This window comes from Ranitomeya imitator, chromosome 1 (assembly GCF_032444005.1).
Source record: "Ranitomeya imitator isolate aRanImi1 chromosome 1, aRanImi1.pri, whole genome shotgun sequence".
Taxonomy (NCBI): Eukaryota; Metazoa; Chordata; class Amphibia; order Anura; family Dendrobatidae; genus Ranitomeya; species Ranitomeya imitator.
In genome coordinates, this window is record NC_091282.1 from 637210239 (window position 1) to 637222651 (window position 12413).

Sequence of the window (12413 nt, forward strand, 5' to 3'; positions counted from 1 at the left end):
ACACAACATTGCACAGGAACCTCCATGTTGGAGAAGGCGGTGTAAATAGTAAGAGGCCTCCAGCTATTGGCTGGGGACACTTTAGAGGAACGCGCGCAGCCCCTTTAAGAAAGAGGAAGTGTGCGCGCGCACTCTAAGCACAGTGCCTGGAGACCTGCTATGAGTGCGTTCAACCCGGAAGGAGCAGGACAGGAGCCTTGGCGGTGAGTAAGCTGATGTCTCTGTAGGGAGAGAGGGACTGCAGGCAGAGATGCGGGCGCTACAAAAGCAAGAACCCAATTTATTCAAGGGCAACTTGAGATGGAGATACTTAGATGACTGATAAACTTTGCTCCAAAGACAAAACAGATGCGGATCCAGATGTGACACTAGTCACAACCCACGGCCAGGCTTTGAATCAGCGCAGTCAGACGTTCCAGGGTCAATACCAAAAGATCACATAGTAAACCAAGGGAAAATACAAAGTCGTAAGTCAGGTCACATGCCAGGGTCAGAATTACAGAGAAATAGCGGATAAGCAAAGGGGCAACAACAAACGGGTAGTCTGAACACGGTCCAAAGGTCAGCAGCAGAATATCAGATGCAAAGGGGCAATGACAAACAGGTAGTCTGAACACAGTCCAAAGGTCAGCAGCAGAAGAAGATAAGAAATTACAGCACAGGGTACAGGCGAACACACCAGAGAGCATGAGTTTAGAACAAGCTTTTGACTGGTAATGATGTGGGGCAGACAGCTCACCTAAATAGCAGGGCAATTACCAAGAACAGGGAGCACCTGTGGAAATTTCTGCACCTCCTAGTCTCAGATAAGTCAACCGAGCTGTCAATCAAAGCACTGACAGCTCAGCACGCCCCAGCACGGGATAGGATGACAGAGCTGTCCATCACAGAGTCCCAGACACTCTGAGCAGAGGAATCGTGACACCAGATATCTCTTGTCTGTGTGTCTCTTCATCTGTTCAGAGGATTTCAATAAGGTGGTTTTGGTGTCCTCCCAGATCTTAGAAATCCCTTGATGAAGGATTCAACAACAGGAATGTCAGAGGTAGTGGAAACAGGAAACGGAATACTGGGATGTTGACTGTAGACCCCAAAAACAGAGATTTAGCAGAGAATTCACTCACATGGTTGTTGTATGAGAATTCTGCCCAAGGAAGGAGTTTGGACCAATCATTATGGTGGGCAGTGACAAAGTGCCGCAGTAAACTGGTCAGGATCTGATTGACCCACTCTACCTGGCCATTGGATTGAGAATGATAGGCTGAAGAGAAATCCAAAGCGACATTCAGTAGTTTGCAGGTAACCCTCCAGATGCGGGAAGTAAACTAGATGCCTTTATCCGAGACTATATGGAATGGTAATCCATTGGAGGAGGAAAATATGTAGAACAAACTTCTCTGCAAGCACCAAAGCAGACGGGAGACAGACAGTGGAGTGAAATGGACCATCTTGGAAAAGCGACCTACAACCACCCAGATGAAGCTACACCCGGCAGATACAGGAAGATCAGTGATAAAAATCCATGCAGGGCAAAGGAGGTAGACAACCAGTCTGAAGCTGTTTTAGAGTTTTGTTTTGGACAAAATAGGGACAGGCAGAGATGAAATCCCCAATATCCTTGAGTAGAGTCGGCCACCAAAAATAACAGGAAATGAGGAGAGACGTTTTCTTCTGTCCGGCATGGCCAGCCAACTTAGACAAGTGACCCCACAGAAGGACCCGCTGTTACCGCTACTGTTCACCGCGGTCCTGCCGCTGGGTCCGAGCGCGTCTGCTCCTCCTCCCGTGCTAATGGCTCTGCTCCTGCTGCTGCACGCTCCAGCCGCTCTGTTGCTGGGTCTGGGCGCGTCGCTCTCTCCTTCCCTGCAGCGGCGCGTTCCCGGCGTTCTACTTCCGGGACCGGGCGCACCAATTACTCCCCTTCACTTCCGGTGCCTTGTTCCTCTGGGGGAATGCTGAGTCTGCGCAGGCGCTCTGGATTTTCCAGAAGGCGCAGGCGCATTGTACCCATTTGTACTTCCTGGGGTCACCAAGGTCAGTAATCCCAGCAGCCAATCCCGCTCCTGCCTCTGCTATAAGAGGCAGTCTCTCCTGCTTCTTGGTGCCTGATTGTCATAGCCTTGCTATTGCGTCTGGCCCTTCCTGTTCTAGTATCGTGTACTCTCTCTGTCAGTTCCTACGCTTACGCCTCTTCGTCCATTTTTTGTCTCCTTAGGGTTCCTCTCCTGTTCTCGGATATTCCCTTTTCTAGTTGCTAAATTTACCTTTTTGTTTTCCACAGCCTCTCTCACTTCCGGCTTCCCAGTCCTCCAGTCACTCCACTGTCCACCCAGATCTCCTGCCTGAATCTACTTTCAAGCACCAGCAGTCTCTCCTTTCTTCTTGGAGGAGCCATCCCTCTTGGTACTTCCACCGTGGGTAAGTGACCTCTGGGCCTGCTCCTGACGGTCCCTGTATAGGGATCGGTTCTACTCTAGGTCCGCTCGCCCAGGGGTAGGTCTTCCCACGGTCCAGAAGGTGCACTCTAGTTTTTCCTGCTCAGCCCCTTATACCCGCTTCCTGTCTGGATTAGCAACGTAAATTTTGTTGGAGCTGAGACAAATACAACAGGGCGACCAAAATTATCTTGGACTTGGTCTATAGTTGTACTGCAACAGCAGCAAACTGTAGGTCTGGGGGTCTCAACCGCCATCCAGACCCAGCCTAATCGGTTCTCTAGGGATGAGGGATAAATTCATGGTTTTCAGGGAAGCCTGTAAACTGTACTTCCTCATTCCTCTGGAAGTAAGAAACAATGGTTGGGGATTCTTGTCTCCTTACTTCAGGGGGATCCTGTCACAATTCTGTTGTCTAATAAACTGGGGCCAGGAGCTCCTACCTTGGCCCTAATGCTTGTGGTGCCCTAGTTATCCCTGATCGCCAGTTTACTTCTGATGGTGAAGATACTGGAACCACAGACCTTGTTATACTCCTGAATCAGCCCTTATCTGTCCCCTCCCAGGGAAGTGGGGAGGAATAGTTTTTTTCTATACACAAACCAGACAAACAAGGTGTCATGAATCGGGGGGGGTGTATTTTTATCATCCCACCGCTGCCACCAATATGTCATGAACCGGGGGTGTTTGGTTGCTCTCAGTTCGTTCTACAGGGATTTATTCCACTTCCCAGTTCCGGTTTGGAACTTGCAGCTCTCTGGCGCCCCCTTACCCTCAGGTCAGTCAGGGAACTGCACCTAGGATAATTAGTCACCAGAAACGCTGCCCGGTCGTGTACTGGCTATTAGTCACACTGCCGTGAGGGTGACATAATTATTCCCAGCGGCAGCCGAGCAATCTAATATATAAAGCTGAATGTGTGTATGTGTGTATGTATGTATGTGTGTATGTCAGGGATTGGCATCTGCACCATCGCAGCTACAGCCACAAAATTTTGCACAGTAACACGTCTGGACCCGAGAGCGTCATAGGCTATGTTGTGAGGCGAAATTTTAACCCCGCGCGTTCCAATTCACCAAACAATTTTGCCCCTATCTACATAATGGGGAAAAAGTGAAAGGAAAAGTGTTGGAGGCAAATTGACAGCTGCCAGATGTGAACAAGGGGGACTTAAAGAGTGAGAGCGATGGCGCCAAAGAGTATATACCGTACAGTTGCTAAGGTGGAGCCCCGACATGGGATACTCACCACACACGGGGATATGAACACACACACAAAATGCGCCACACACTACCACGTGCTTGAACACATATACCACCCTCAGCACACATTTCACCACACATACACCAACCTCGCCACATAAAAGTCAAAACACAAAAGTCGCCGCTCAAAACTCGCCACGCGCAAAACTCGCCACATACAAAACTAGGCTCACGCAAAACTCGCCACACGTGCAAAACTCACCTCATGGAAAACTTGCCACATGCAAAACTTGCACACGCGGAAAAATTGCCACATGCACAAAAGTTGCAACACATGCAAAAGTTGCCTCACACAAAACTTGCACATACTAAAAACGAACCACACAAAAAACTCGCCACGCGCAAAACTCGCCATGCGCAAAACTTGCTGCACACAACTTGCTACACTAACCTGTCACATGCAACTCGACACAGAAAAAGTTGCTACACGCATGTCGCCACACAAAACTCATCTCACAAAAGTCGCTACATGTATGTAGCCACACGCAACTCAACACACACAAGTCTGGTATTATCCTTCAAAAATAAAAATCTGATTAATAAGCAGACAAACTACAAGAGCAACAACTGTACCATATAGGAAATACGGTAACTGTCAGTCACATGACCTGTCTATTATGTGTATGTTTGAGCTAATATATACTGCCGGGGGGAGGGCTTCCTGTTGGCTGGGGATTTATCAGGCTGCCAAATTAGCTTACAAATACTGAGGTAAAAATACTGACCAAATAACGTGTGAACAAGGTCTAATACAGGAGGAGATGACACACAGATATATACTATATACAGGGGAGATGACACACAGGTATATACTATATACAGGAGGAGATGACATACAGGTATATACTATATACAGGAGGAGATGACACACTGGTATATACTGTATACAGGGGAGATGACAAAGCTTACAAATACTGAGGTAAAAATACTGACCAAATAACGTGTGAACAAGGTCTAATACAGGAGGAGATGATACACAGATATATACTATATACAGGGGAGATGACATACAGGTATATACTATATACAGGAGGAGATGACACACAGGTATATACTATATACAGGAGGAGATGACACACACATATATACTATATACAGGGGAGATGACACACAGGTATATACTATATACAGGGGAGATGACACACAGGTATATACTATATACAGGAGGAGATGACAAACAGATATATATTATATACAGGAGGAGATGACACACACATATATACTATATACAGGGGAGATGAGACACAGGTATATACTATATACAGGAGGAGATGACACACTGGCATATACTATATACAGGGGAGATGACATACAGCAGGTATATACTATTTACAGGGGAGATGACATACAGGTATATACTATACACAGGAGATGCCATACAGGTACATACTATATACAGGAGGAGATGACACACAGGTATATACTATATACAGGAGGAGATGATAAACAGGTATATACTATATACAGGGGAGATGACACACGTATATCCTATATACAGGAGCAGATGACACAGAGGTATATACTATATACAGGAGGAGATAACACACAGGTACATACTATATACAGGAGGAGATGACACACAGGTATATACTATATACAGGAGCAGATGGCATACAGGTATATACTATATACAGGAGGAGATGACACATAGGTATATACAATATACAGGAGGAGATGACATACAGCAGGTATATACTATTTACAGGGGAGATGACATACAGGTATATACTATATACAGGAGATGACACAGGTGTATACTATGTATAAGGGAGATGAGAAACATGTATATACTGAGTGGAAAATGAGAGGTGTGAGGTGAAAATGAAAAGGTGTGAGTGCAAAATGAGAGGAGTGAGAGAAAATAGTGGAGTGATCGGAAAATGACAGATGTGAGGTCGAAATGACAAGTGTTAGGAGGGAATGAGAGGAGTGAGGGGGAAAATGAGAGGCGTGATGGGAAAATAAGGGAAGTGAGGTGCTATAACTAACCACAGATATTTACTATGCCCAGGCAACGCCGGGCTCTTCAGCTAGTCTAATATATAAAGCTGAATGTGTGTGTGTATGTGTGTATGTCCGGGATTGGCATCTGCACCGTCGCAGCTACAGCCATAAAATTTTGCACAGTCACACATCTAGACCCCGAGAGCATCATAGACTATGTTGTGAGGCAAAATTTTAACCCTGCGCGTTCCAATTCACCAAACAATTTTGCCCCTATCTACATAATGGGGAAAAAGTGAAAGGAAAAGTGTTGGAGGCAAATTGACAGCTGCCAGATGTGAACAAGGGGGACTTAAAGAGTGAGAGCGATGGTGCCAAAGAGTATATACCGTACAGTTGCTAAGGTGGGGCCCTGACATGGGATACTCACCACACACAGGGATATGAACACACACACAAAATGCGCCACACACTACCACGTGCTTGAACACATATACCACCCTCAGCACACATTTCACCACACATACACCAACCTCACCACATAAAAGTCGAAACACAAAAGTCGCCGCTCAAAACTCGCCACGCGCAAAATTTGCCACATGCAAAACTAGGCTCACGCAAAACTCGCCACACGTGCAAAACTCACCTCATGGAAAACTCGCCACACGCAAAACTTACACAGACGCGGAAAAATTGCCACATGCACAAAATTTGCAACACATGCAAAAGTTGCCTCACACAAAACTTGTACATACTCAAAACGCACCACATAAAACTCGCTACGCGCAAAACTCGCCATGCGCAAAACTTGCTGCACACAACTTGCTACACTAACCTGTCACATGCAACTCTACACACAAAAAGTTGCTACACGCATGTCGCCACAGAAAACTCATCTCACAAAAGTCGCTACATGCATGTCACCACACGCAACTCAACACACACAACTTGACACATGAAACTCGCCCTAAAACACACACAAGTCTGGTACTATCCTTCAAAAATAAAAATCTGATTAATAAGCAGACAAACTACAAGAGCAACAAGTGTACCATATAGGAAATCTGGCAGATGTCAGTCACATGACTTGTCTATTATGTGTATGTGTGAACTAATATATACTGCCAGGGGGGAGAGCTTCCTGTTGGCTGGGGATTTATTAGGCTGCCAATTTAGCTTACAAATACTGAGGTAAAAATACTGACCAAATAACGTGTGAACGCGGTCTAATACAGGAGGAGATGACATACAGATATATACTATATACAGGGGAGATGACACAAAGATATATACTATATACAGGAGGAGATGACATACAGGTATATACTATATACAGGAGGAGATGACACACTGGTATATACTATATACAGGGGAGATGACATACAGGTACATACTATATACAGGGGAGATGACACACAGGTATATACTATAAACAGGGGAGATGACACACAGGTATATACTATATACAGGGGAGATAACACACAGGTATATACTATATACAGGAGGGGATGACACACAGGTATGTACTATATACAGGAGGAGATGACACACAGGTATATACTATATACAGGGGAGATGACACACACATATATACTATATACAGGGGATATGACACACAGGTATATACAATATATAGAAGGAGATGACATACAGGTATATACTATATACAGGAGGAGATGACACACCCATATATACTATATACAGGGGAGATGACATACAGGTATGTACTATATAAAGGAGGAGATGACACAAAGTTATATTCTATATACAGGAGGAGATGATACCCAGGTATATACTATATACAGGAGAAGATGACACACAGGTATATACTATATACAGGGGAGATGACACACGTATATACTATATACAGGAGGAGATGACACACAGATATATACTATATACAGGAGCAGATGACACACAGGTATATCCTATATACAGGAGGAGATGACACACAGGTATATACTATATACAGGAGGAGATGACATACAGGTACATACTCTATACAGGAGGAGATGAACGCATTTCTTTCTCTGTGATTGAAGGTCTTCCTACTCCTATTGTACTGGGTCTGCCGTGGATATGTCACGGGGCTACCGCGACAGAGAGGTTCCAGAGAACCGCAGCGCTCTGGGTCTCGTTCACACATAGTGAACAGAAGCTCTTCACCTGTATTCTGACTTGGCTGCTTTGTGCCAGCAGTGCAGGAGTTAACCTTATTGCTGAGTTGCTGAGAGCTGGGTCTCTCTCAGCTGAAGTGGATTTTGTAATCTGATCCTCTATATAGACCCAGTCCTGACTTCAGCTATTGTCTGTGTTTTTTTGTCCAGTTTTGAGGAGATGTTTTCTGAAGAGGGGTGCGAGGAATTGCCTCATCATCGGGCTTATGACTGTCCCGTTAATTTGCTGGAGTAAAACTACCCAAATATAGGTTATACAATCTTTTCAGTCCTGAAAAAACAGCCATGAAGGAGTATTTTGCCAAAAGGCATATCTGACCTTCCTCTTCCCCCTTGCTGCAGGTTTCTTTTGTGTAAAAAAAAGTATGGAGGTCCGAGTCCTTGTCTGGATTTTCAGGAGTTAAATCAGATTATAATCTGAGACCCTTATCCCCTTCCACTCATTTCGGATTTGTTTAGTCAGACTGTTGGAGCAAAATGGTTCTCAAAGTTGGACCTTAGGGAGGCCTATAATCTGATTAGAATGATGAGTGGAAAACGGCATCTTGAAAATCTCGTCATGCCATTTGGCCTGACTAATGCCTCCACCTTTTTTCAATATTTTATTTATGAAATCTTCTGTCATCTAGTGGGCAAATTTATGGTGGTATACCTTGATGACATTTTAATTTACTCACTTGATTTTGGGACAGATCAGGGACATGTTAGACAGGTACTACAGATATTGCGAGATAATAAACTTTATGCTATACCTGAGAAATGTGTGTTCGCCATTCAGGAGGTGCAGTTCCTGGGTTACCTGGTGTCTGCTTTGGGTTTGCGGATGGATCCTTAGAAGGTCTGCGACATATTGGAATGGAACCTTCCGGAAAATATTATAGCCCAACAATGCTTCCTGGGGTTTGCTAATTATCAGAACTTTCTCATGAACTTCTTGTCCATTGTCAAACCACTTACGGACATGACCAAAAAGGGTACAGATTTCTCAGATTGGTCTGACCCTGCCCGTCAGGCATGTAAAGCGCTAAAAAAGTTTTTACTCAGCTCTAGTACTCATTCAGTCTGATATTCACAGTAGTTTATTGTAGAGGTCTTATCATACACTGTATGCAGAATTATTAGGCAAGTTGTATTTTGAGCACATGATACTTTTTATACATGTTGTCCTACTCCAAGCTGTTCAGGCTTGAGAGCCAACTACCAATTAAGTAAATCAGGTGATGTGCATCTCTGTAATGAGGCGCGGTGTTGTCTAATGACATCAAAACCCTATATAAGGTGTGCTTAATTATTAGGCAGCATCCTTTCCTTTGGCAAAATGGGTCAGAAGAGAGATTTGACGGGCTCTGAAAAGTCCAAAATTTTGAGATGTCTTGCAGAGGGATGCAGAAGTCTTGAAATTGCCAAACTTTTGAAGCGTGATCACCGAACAATCAAGCGTTTCATGGCAAATAGCCAACAGGGTGGCAAGAAGCGTGTTGGGCAAAAAGGCGCAAAATAACTGCCAATGAATTGAGGAAAATCAAGCGTGAAGCTGCCAAGATGCCATTTGCCACCAGTTTTGCCATATTTCAGAGCTGCAACGTTACTGGAGTAACAAAAAGCACAAGGTGTGCGATACTCACGGTCATGGCCAAGGTAAGGAAGGCTGAAAAACGACCACCTTTGAACAAGAAACATAAGATAAAACGTAAAGACTGGGCCAAGAACTATCTTAAGACTGACTTTTCAAAGGTTTTATGGACTGATTAAATGAGAGTGACTCTTGAAGGGCCACATGAAAGGGCCAGATGCTAGATCAGTAAAGGGCAGAGAGCTCCACTCCGACTCAGACGCCAGCAAGGAGGAGGTGGGGTACTGGTATGGGCTGGTATCATCAAAGATGAACTTGTGGGACCTTTTCGGGTTGAAGATGGAGTGAAGCTCAACTCCCACACCTACTGCCAGTTTCTGGAAGACAACTTCTTCAAGCAGTGGTACAGGAAGAAGTCGGTATCGTTCAAGAAAGACATGATTTTCATGCAGGACAATGCTCCATCACATGCCTCCAACTACTCCAGAGCGTGGCTGGCCAGTAAAGGTCTCAAAGAAGAAAAAATAATGACATGGCCCCCTTGTTTACCTGATCTAAACCCCATAGAGAATATGTGGTCCCTCATAAAATGTGAGATCTACAGAGATGGAAAACAGTACACCTCTTGGAACAGTGTCTGGGAGGCTGTGGTGGCTGCTGCACGCAATGTTGATCGTAAACAGATCAAGCAACTGACCGAATCTATGGATGGAAGGCTGTTGAGTGTCATCATAAAGAAAGGTGGCTATATTGGTCACTAATTATTTGTGGTTTTGTTTTTGCATGTCAGAAATGTTTATTTCTAAATTTTAATTCAATGATATTGGTTTACCTGGTGAAAATAAACAAATGAGATGGGAATATATTTGGTTTTTATTAATTTGCCTAATAATTCTGGACAGTAATAGTTACCTGCACAAACAGATATCCTCCTAAGATAGCCAAATCTAAAAAAAAAAACACTCCAACTTCCAAAAATATTAAGCTTTGATATTTATGAGTCTTTTGGGTTGATTGAGCACATAGTTGTTGATCAATAATAAAAATAATCCTCTAAAATACAACTTGCCTAATAATTCTGCACACAGTGTAGGGATATGCTCGTGTGCATTCTTCTCTAAGAAACTGTCAGCGGCCAAAAGAAATTATGACATAGGTAATAAAGAACTTTTGGCCATTAGGTGGGCCTTTGAGGAGTGGCGTCATTTTCTGGAGGGGGCAACTCAACCTGTCATGGTAATTACTGACTATAAAAATATGTTGAATTTAGAATACACAAAATGTCTCACTCCGAGACAGGGTATTTTTTTTTACCAGGTTTTAATTTCTATGCCACTTATCATCCTGGGGTCAAAAATGTCAAATCTGATCTCTTGTCCCGAAGTTTACCTGGGGGGGGGGAAGTAGTACTGAGACCTCTGCAAGAGGGAATGGTTATTTATGCCATATGTTCTTATCTTGAGGGTGAGGTAGTGAAGGCTCAGTGGGACACTCCTGCTTCCTGTTCTTTAGGGAAATTATTTGTGCTATTACATTTTTATGTTTAAAATTTTTAGGAGAACATCATCATTCAGTTCCTGCAGATCACCCTGGTAGTAAGGCTACTGTGGATCTTGTTTCTCGCTGTTTCTGGTGTTTTAAGCTGGTTCAGGATGTGGTGAACTTTGTGTCTACCTGTAATACTTGTGTGTGTTCTAAGACCCCACATACTTGTCCGTCTGGGTCTCTTCTACATTTAGTTGTACCTAAATGACCATGTACTCATCCATCCATAGATTTTATTACTGACCTTCCGCCATCTGCAGGTAAAACGATGATTTTAGTAGTGCTGGACAGGTTCAGTAAAATAGCACATTTTATTCCTTTACTAGCTCTGCCGAATGCTAAAATGTTGGCTCAGGTGTTCATCAGTGTGGTCGTGAGGCTTCACGGGATTCCCTCCAATGTGGTATCAGATTGAGGACCTAGTTTGTGTCTAAATTTTGGAGGGCTTCTTGTTTTTGTTTGGGAGTGCATTTACCATTTTCCTCTGCATTTTATCCTCAATCGAACAGTCAGACCTAACACATGAACCAAAACCTAGATACATACCTTAGGTGTAAGTGTTTTGTTTCTGATAATCAGGAGGATTGGTCATCATAACTACCTTTGGCTGAGTTTGCGCTTAACAATCACCGCCATGAGTCCACTTATAAGTCACCATTCCTTAGTGCATACGGGTTTCACCTCCAGTTCTGCACTTTCAGTAAGGAGGTTTTGGGGGTTCCTGGGGAGGAACGCTTCTCTTCGTCGCTCTGTTCCATGTGGCAATGTGTACAGAACAATTTGAAGGTGATGGGAGATAGATACAAATGCACAGCTGACAAAATAAAAATGTATGCCAGGTCCAGACCATTGTGTGAATAACTATGTGTGGTTGTCTACCAGGAACACTAAAGGCCCCGTCACACATAGCGACGCTTGAGCGATTCCGACAACGATACAACCTGTCAGGGATCGCTCAAGCGTCGCTATGTGGTCGCTGGTGAGATGTCACACAGTGCGATCTCCCCAACGACGCAGCAGCGATGCGGCGAACTGTAGCGACCTGTAGCGACCTGTAGAACGATGCTATTTCATGATGATTCAATGGGACGTCCTGTCAGCGAGGTCGTTGGTAAGGTGTCAAACACAGCGATGTGTGCTACCCAGCGGGACCTCAACGATCAAAAAATGGCCCAGGCCATTCCGACACGACCAGCGATCTCACAGCAGGGGCCTGGTCGCTGCTACGTGTCACACATAGCGAGATCGCTACTGAGATCGCTGTTGCGTCACAAAACTTGTGACTCAGCAGCGATCTCGCTGTGTGTGACGGGGGCTTTAGTTGAAGGTTTCTTCGTGGAAACTTTTTCCCAGTTTATTGGTCCATATAAGATAACTGCCATGATCAATACGGTGGCTTTTCGTATTGAGTTGCCACTAGCACTTAAAATCCACAGTGTTTTCCATAGGTCTTTGCTCAAAAAAAAAATATTGCGTC

General features: G+C 44.3%; 1 protein-coding gene across 1 annotated transcript in view; it reads left to right on the top strand.

The window, feature by feature from the left end:
* Positions 1–2299: 2299 nt before the first annotated feature.
* SETDB1 (SET domain bifurcated histone lysine methyltransferase 1) overlaps positions 2300–12413 on the top strand; it is an 84937-nt gene continuing 74823 nt past the window's right edge. The window contains exon 1 of the mRNA XM_069727249.1: positions 2300–2418. The gene's annotated coding sequence lies outside the window, so the exon portion shown is untranslated. The remainder of the gene's footprint in view (positions 2419–12413) is intronic.